The 8,792-nt window shown below is 37.6% G+C and overlaps 1 protein-coding gene across 3 annotated transcripts in view; it reads right to left on the bottom strand.

The window, feature by feature from the left end:
- Positions 1–8,792, bottom strand: part of LOC106869687 (calcium uptake protein 1, mitochondrial) — a 51,926-nt gene that overhangs the window by 20,644 nt on the left and 22,490 nt on the right. The gene's annotated exons all lie outside the window — the stretch shown is intronic.

Raw genomic sequence — 8,792 nt, 5'->3', positions numbered from 1 at the left:
GTTGACAATAAAGATTTAAAAAAAATAAAAACAACAACAACAACATTTAGCAGCAGTAAAAAGAGCAAATACCAGTGAATAGCTCTTGGTGTTTCTTTCAACTTTGGATGTACATTGAGTTTAGAAAGACAAAGAGAGAAACATGGAGAATAAAAACCATGCAGAATTCTATATCTATATATATATATATATATATATATATATATAAGCAGTGAATGGTTAAATAAAACAGCTGCCAAATGATTTTACATGACAGTGGTATAGCAACAATGAAATCATAAGCATGTGCTTTTACAAATTCTCAGTCTCATACATTGATGAGGGATGATGGATATATTTTATGATACTTTTATTGGAGGGGGGAAATATGCACAAATGTCACAGAGGGATAGCTATTAGTCGTTGTTTAACTCTAGATCAGTCCTGATTGCACAGACTTTTAATCAAAAGTATTCTAGTCATGACCATCCCATCTTTTTCCTATATGCAACTCAGAAGAATCACATTACCAGCATATCCATTCCAGTGATGATAGACTATGACTTGAAGGAGCTTTGCTGCTATTTCTAAGAAATTGAGTGACCACATAGAGGCTCCCTCATTTACTCCATTCTTTCAGAGAAGATTGTGTGTATGTATTCAGACATTGTTAACGTTTCTTGATTTTGTAAAACATTAAAAGCTGATAGAACCCTTGAAATACAAAATGCTACTCAAGAAATGTGAGAAACAGAGCTAACAACCTGCAAGAATGGTGTATGTGTGAGTCACACATATTTTACATACATTTCTCAAGTTGTTCAACTAAATTAGATGCTCACAAGAGGTAATGAAGTATACTTGGCCTTTTTGTGCAATTATGTACTTTTGGATTCAGCCCCACTGCATGGAACCTTGGGCAAGTGTCTTCAACTACAGCCCCAGACTGACCAAAGCCTTGTGAGTAGATATGGTTAGACAGATATTAAGTGGAAGCCCTTTATATACAAGTATATGTGTATTTATCCCCCACCACTGGTTGACAATTGGTGTTGGTTTGCTTCTGTCCCTGTCACTTAGCAGTTTGACAAAACACCAATAGATTAAGAACCAGACCTAAAAATATGTACTGGGGTTGATTTGTTTGACTAAATCCTTCAAAGTGGTACCCCAGTATGGTCACAATTCAATAACTGAAACAAGTATTAAATAAAGAGACATTAAAAAAAGAAGCAAAGTTGAATTAAAAATTGGGAGAGGTAAGGAGAACTTGGATATCAGAGATTTGGGATCCAAAAGAATGGGAGAGGGGAAAATAGAGAAATTCAAATCAAATAAAACAAGGTAAACTGTAAGAGTGTGTGTGTTTCATTCATTGTCATCATTTAGTGTCCACTTTACCATGTTTGCATGGGTGAGACGGAATTTGTAGAAGGCAGATTTTCCATGGTCAGATGCTCATCCTGTTGTCAACCTTCAGCTATTTTCAAGCAAGGTAATATTTCCCCATGGCCAGACATTTTTCATGGAAGGTTGGAAGCAGAACAACATCGCTTGTATAATGATGATGCTTGTTTACAACTATATGTCAAACTGTCGAACCCATACCAGTGTGGAGAGTAAACATTAAATAATAATAATGATGATGATGATATATATATATATATACACACACATACACAGGCTTCTTAGATTCTGTCTAACAAATCCACTTAGAAGGCTTTAGTCAGCCACAGGCTATAGAAGATGTTTACCTAAGATGATGTGCAGTTGAGGCCGAACTTGAGACCACATGGTTGGGAAGCAAGCTTCTTAACCACACAGCTATGCCTGCGTGTGTGCGTGCGCAGTGTATGTGTATATATACACACACAAATTGAAACGTACATCTGCTCACTGACAATAACATTTCAATTTCCATGGCAACAAATTTGTACCTCATCTTTTCTAGTCCTTAATGCCATATGATGTTAGTGCAAATACAGATTGTGGTGGCAGTAAGTTTTGAATGGTATCATATTGTAGGAATGGAGATAGATGAAGGTAGAGAGGTTAGAAAAGTAAATCTGTACAAGTAGATTTGACATAATGAAAAGTGCTAGTGTTTAAAGACATATTCAATTAAACTTTTTATCTTCTATTTTGGGTTGTACCATTTTTAGTGCTCTAAACAGAATTTGAACTTGTAGGACCACATGCAACACCAGTACTAGTTCTTGTAGAAAAGATTGGTTTGAAACTCCTGCAAGTGAAGGGTAATCTAGCCTTTGCTGCTCCATTCAGGCTAAAGGATGAACTGATCATGGCTCTGAGATATCTGCTGAAGATACAGAATGGTTCCCAACAATGTGATTACTCAGTCACCATTAAGTAAGACAAAAAACTTGTAACACCTTAAAAAAGTTTCTGCAGGTTCTGCTTGGGACAAAGTACCTCTGATGTTTATTTCACAAAGCCCCCAAACCCCCCTGACAGGAAATGTGGAGAGGAAGAGAGCAAGAGACTGTCACAAATGTTGTGGATTGACAACATCAAAGAATGGACTGGAAACAAGAGCCTGGCTGATTGTGTGTATGCAGCACAACACAGAGGGAACTGTCGAGTTTTTGGCAAGCTGACCCTTGGACACAGGAGAGCACTTGGCTGATGATGAATTTTACTTATCTTACAAAGTTTTCTCAGTTATATTCCTGAGAGATAAACCAAACGAGATACATATTTGAAAAAGAGTTATGATCAGAATAATTAAACTATTAATATAAATATTGGCTGGACTGGCTCCTGTGCAGGTGGCACGTAAAAAACACCTTTTTGAGCATGGCCGTTGCCAGTACTGTGTGACTGGCCCTTGTGCCGGTGGCACGTAAAAGCACCCACTACACTCTCGGAGTGGTTGGTGTTAGGAAGGGCATCCAGCTGTAGAAACTCTGCCAGATCAGATTGGAGCCTGGTGCAGCCTTCTGGCTTGCCAGTCCTCAGTCAAATCGTCCAACCCATGCTAGCATGGAAAGCAGACGTTAAACGATGATGATGATGATGATTGAAATATTCCTCCCCCATCCCATCATACACTTTCATTATATCAAAAGAAATATAGTTTTAAAACTGAAAGTGATTCTTGTATTAGAGTTCAAGGATTGTAGTGACTTTAGAGATTTTTATGTGTAAATATTGGGTTCCTGTGAGTTGAGAAGTGACAAGAATTCAATACCATTGACTTATGGTATACAACATAGTGGTAACTGTACTGATCCCTCAGTAGATATGTAAATAGATGACGCATGTATATATGTGTGTTTGTGTGTGTGTCTGACAGAGGTAGATCAAGGAAGACATAACAAGTGGTGTGGTCAGATCTGAGAATGTCAGGCCCAGATAAACTGACAAATAACTGACATACATACAAGTAATGATGTATTGGAAACTAATTTAGCCTCTGTTTGAAGACAAAATGCAATCATTGTTGCTGTAGTGTTTTATATTTCTTGAGGCTTGTGAATGCCATGTACTTGATTGTCATTTGCTTAAACAAAATTCATGCTTCAATATATCGGAAACAGTTAATAAAAACATTCACTAGAATTGCAGAAACCTTGCTGGGCTTTCTACAGTAGAGACTATATTTCCATCATGCAAGCTGCAGTAAAAAAAAACAAAAAACCCTCTCATTGGTTTTTCTGCTACACTCTGTTGCTAGTGAAGTCAAGCAGGTAGTAATGGTATCCTCCTGTTTGACCACTGTTTTCCAGTTACCCTCATTGTTTGGTCCAGTGACCACTGTGCTGTTGAAAAATTTATCAAGAATGGTAGATAAGGCGGATTTTTTTTTTGCTACACACTAAATATTTAGTTCTTTATACAGCATTATTTAAAACAGCTATGATTATCATGTTCTCTCGTGAACATACATTTATCCAAAAACTAATTGTTGCTTTGATAAAAACAATAATAATAATAATAATAATAATAATAATAATAATAATAATATTATTATTATTGAAAACTTCTCCCTCCTCTTCTTCACCCTCATCTGCTTCTCCCCATTGCAGTTGCGTAAACTTGAAGGCTTTACGGGACTGAAGGAAAATGCAATCCATGCTGCAACCTGTACTTGTACCTGCTTACCTGAAGGACCCACTACCTTTAGGCAACCAATTGCAAAACATCTTTTCAGATGCTGAAAACATCCCAACAACTTTCCTCCAGGCATGCCAAGTTCACAAGCTCAGAGCTGTCACAATCACTGTTAGTACAAAGAAAGGTGGGTCTGGTGAGATTGTTGAAATGCTTGAGCAGAGGTGTGTAGACATGAGCTATGTGCAAGAGGTATGGTGGAGGGCAGCCTCAGCCAGACTGCTTGTGTGTTCTTCTGGGCAGGCAGCAATGATAGGTTAGGTGGTCTAGGTATTCTTTTGGCAAAGAAATGGTTGGACAAGGTGATTGAGGTAATTAGGGTATGTGACAGGATTATGAAGCTAAGATTAGTCCTGTTTAATGTAACAATGTCATTTATCTCTGAGTATGCTCTAAATGTCAGATTTACAAATATTCAGAAGGACCATTTGTATGAATCCCTTCAGTAGACTACCTCATTCTCATTGTGGCAGGGGACTTCAATGGCCATGTCAGAAACACTCTGATATTTTCATGGCATGCACTGAGGCTATGGCTTTGGAGGGAACAAGTTGCTGGAGTTCTGTGATGCAAATGACTTAATGGTTTGCAACATCAACTTCAGGAAACCTGTCAGCCATCTAATCACCTATCAATCTGGTGGGCACACTAGCCAGATTAACTATATCCTCACCAGAAACAGGGATAGGCATATGCTTGTGAATGCAATGTCTTTGCCAGGTGAAGAATGTAAAACTCAACATAGGTTAGAGGTAAGTGACTTCAAACTTAAGGCTAGAAGGATCCAGAGATACAAAATGATATGGAAAAAGAGGTTATGGAAGCTCAAGGACCCTTCAAACAGTAGATGTTAGGAGATGTCCTTAATGATGTCTTTGAGAGAAGGAGGAAGACATGGAGACATAGGACATAGAGGACAACTGGAAGTTCTTATGGAACAATCTACTGAAAATGACAGACCAAATCTATGGTTGAAGCAAAGCTTTCACCAGACCAAGGGTAACATGGTGGTGGAACAGTGAGGTCAATAGGGCTATAAAAAAGAAGAGATGGGCTTGGAAAGAGTGGAAGAGTGGGGGGTAGCAAAGAACCATATCAGATAATTAAAAGAGAAGCTAGGCATCTAGTTAGGACAGAAGCAGAAAGAAAGAAGTTTGCCTCTGTCTTACAGTGTGAAGATCAGAGACTTGAAGTGTTCCGGATTCCTAGGCAGTGTATTAGAGAGAACCAAGATGTTGTGGGAGAGAAGCGTGTACAAACAGATAATGGTACAATGCTCTTGGTGATCCTGAAAAGAAAGATGTGTAGAAGAGCTACAATGAAAGGCTACTAAATGTGAAGAATGAATGGAAAAAGGGAGTCTCCTTCATGTGACCCCAAAAGAGAGACCAGCTATTCTAGTTGACAGCATTTTGATAGATAAGGCAATCAAAGATATGAAGACAGGAACCCCTGGTCCATCAGGTGTCACTACTGAGATGCTTAAGGTATCTGGAAGAGTTGGATACAGTCTAGTCACCCATATACTTAATCAGGTTGTTCAGGAAGGTGAAATCCTTAGTGACTGGTGTAGCAGCATCATTGTTAGTTGTTACAAAGGCAGGTGCCTTAGACAGAGCTAATTACAGAGGCATCACATTGCTGGTCCAGATAATGAAAGTTGTGGAGAGAGTTATAACCCAATTAATTAAGAACAGAATTAGACTAAATGAAATGCAGTTAAATAAGTGCTGATCACTTAAAGTTGAGTGAAGATGTGGAAAAGAGAGACCCAAGAAGACAGGATGAAGTATTGAAGACTGATCTCAAAACACTGAGCCTTACAAGGCGATGACAGAGGACTGAGATATGTGGTGCATTGCTGTACTCAAGAAGACCCACCCACCATAACAGCAGTGACATCCTAAAACCAAAGTACCACATAAATAGCACCCAGTACACTCTGTAAAGTGGTTGGCATTACAAAGGGCATCCAATTATGGAAACCAAAACAGACTATGGAACCTGGTGTAGCCCCTAGTCTTGCAGTTCCTGTCAAGCCATCCAACCCATGCCAACATGGAAAATGGATGTTAAATGATGATGATGATGATGACCAGAATCAACAGCTACAAAGATCATAGTTTTTAACATTGTCTGCTCTAAAACCTTGTATGAATATCAAGGCTTTTCACAATTATTGTCATCACAATGTACAGACCACTTGTTTTCCTGGCTCAGACCCAATTATTGTTACATATATTCTTTTACTTCCTTACATCAGTCACTGGACTGTGATATTGCCTTGGGTATGTATGTGATATTTGTAGAGTATCTACATTCAAAATAAAATAAATAAACTTATTCAACCTGTATCAACCTATTTTCTTACTTAGCATCACCAATATCAAAAACATAAACTGTCCCCAACCCCAATATAAACATAACATTTCTCCTCTTCTTCAAGTGGTCTCATAATGGGTACAGACCAAAAATGTCTTTACCTTATTAAAAACCCATGGTAGTTCTTCAATTTCATGTGTATTTCTGCCAATAACATCAATGTAACTAAGTGGGTTTTTGTCTTCTATTAGGGTACCAAAGTGTTCATCATATAACATCTGATATGGACTGTTGTTCAGCAAAGCCTACTCTGCATTGAACAGATAATAGAGATGAGCAGAGTGTATCCATACATTTCTGCTTTGGTCTTGTGCTCCCATGAGAAGCCTAGTTCACATAAAAAATGACAATGATGATGTTCCCTCATTAGTAGTCCTGTCTATCCAGTTTTTTATGATTAGCATTTAGGATCAACATAATTTATTTTATATGTTTTGGATAAGATATAATATAATAGTGTATATCATCATCATCGTTTAACGTCCGCTTTCCATGCTAGCATGGGTTGGACGATTTGACTGAGGACTGGTGAAACCGGATGGCAACACCAGGCTCCAGTCTGATTTGGCAGAGTTTCTACAGCTGGATGCCCTTCCTAACGCCAACCACTCAGAGAGTGTAGTGGGTGCTTTTACGTGTCACCCGCACGAAAACGGCCACGCTCGAAATGGTGTCTTTTATGTGCCACCCGCACAAGCCAGTCCAGGGGCACTGGCAACGATCTCGCTCGAAAATCCTATGTTTCACTTCCAATATATAAAATGTTAACAGATACCCAGACATTCCATTTCAGATTATCTACTAAGGTTTACTGCCAATTAATTTGTAACTGATCCTATTCCTTCTAAAACAATTCTAGACAATCCTGAATAGATAAGTTTCCAGAGGTTGGAGATGTACCCTGTCACTTTTAATTTGCAATGTCACCAAACGGTTTGCTTTAAGCTTTGCATAGAATTTCATTGATATAACGGAAAAAAAAAAGAGAAAAGGTAATCTTCAGTGATGTTCCAAGATACAACTTCTGCATGCTTTGGGATGCATCATCAATGATGTTTCTGGGGTTTCAGGTCTTTCATCATCAGACTCCCTTGCCTTGTTGACCCAACCAGAGTTGATCAAGTCCCAGCTTGCATCACAGTAGCAATGAACCACCAGTCTATCATCTTTATCAAAAGTCACTTAGTGGCTTTCTTTGCAGCTTTAGTAATGGAATTTATGGCTGCCTTCATTGTTGCACTAGTAACTCCAAGCCTAGTCATAGCTTTACAGAATGAATGCCTGATGACACTCTGGCAGCCCACTTCAATTACTTTGCAATGTGCCTGCTAGCTCTGGTTTTTGCACTGCTCTACCAGCTCCTGGTATTTGGAAAACTTCCTTAGAATACATGGAAAGGAGAAGAAGAAGTGGTAAAAGCTTCTCTCAGGATACTGAACCTGTATGAAGGAGATGATAAATGACAGGATGAAGTGGCAAGACACTGTAGAGGAGAAGATTCATCCAACACTAAGTAAGCATAGAAAAAGAATGGATGAAAAAGGATGATGATATTTGATGAAAAAAACTTAAGCTTTGCTTGCATTACTACTATTATATTAATATGACTCGACCATGGGGAAATATATATTTAAACAGCCTAGTACCGAGACAAAAGCAGTCAATTATTACTGTAATAGTATGGATTGTTTGGAAAATTATATTTTCATTTAAAGATTGGTATAAACTGATTGATTTTGCCTGACATATTGGTACAGATTGAGATTGGGTTACTTTTGAACTTTACAAACCTTTATTGCAACTCACAATTCTCTTAAAGAAAAACAAGATGAGGTTAATAGATTCATCAAATCTTTCAGCTCTGTTTCAACTGCAAACCCTTTTCTTATAACATATAGTGATGTCTTACTGCATATCACTGAATAACAGCTATATATTGCGTATTGATGAGGCAGAAGCAAAAATGCAGAATTTTAAAATATAAAAGCTCAGCTATGTCACACCAACATTTTAAAAACATATTTTAATTTAATTTTGAAGTCTTCATTTACATGTTAAAAAAAAAAGCAAAAGCAAGATAGAGATAAAACTTCATTAACTCAAAAATAAAAAGTAACTCCAGTTTATGAGGAGGAAAAGAAAAATTAGTATTATGAAGAGAGTATTCCGATGTAAAAATCCACTTCAAAAAGACATGCAAATGTCAAAATTTGTAGACCTAGTAAAGCCATGTTAGTAAAAATTTTTTTTAAAAAACGAAAAGCATTTTATGAATGAATGCAAAATATTTTTTAAAA

This window comes from Octopus bimaculoides, chromosome 2, assembly GCF_001194135.2.
Source record: "Octopus bimaculoides isolate UCB-OBI-ISO-001 chromosome 2, ASM119413v2, whole genome shotgun sequence".
NCBI lineage: Eukaryota > Metazoa > Mollusca > Cephalopoda > Octopoda > Octopodidae > Octopus > Octopus bimaculoides.
Note: the sequence above shows the minus strand (reverse complement) of the source record. Positions and strands in the feature narration are given on the sequence as shown.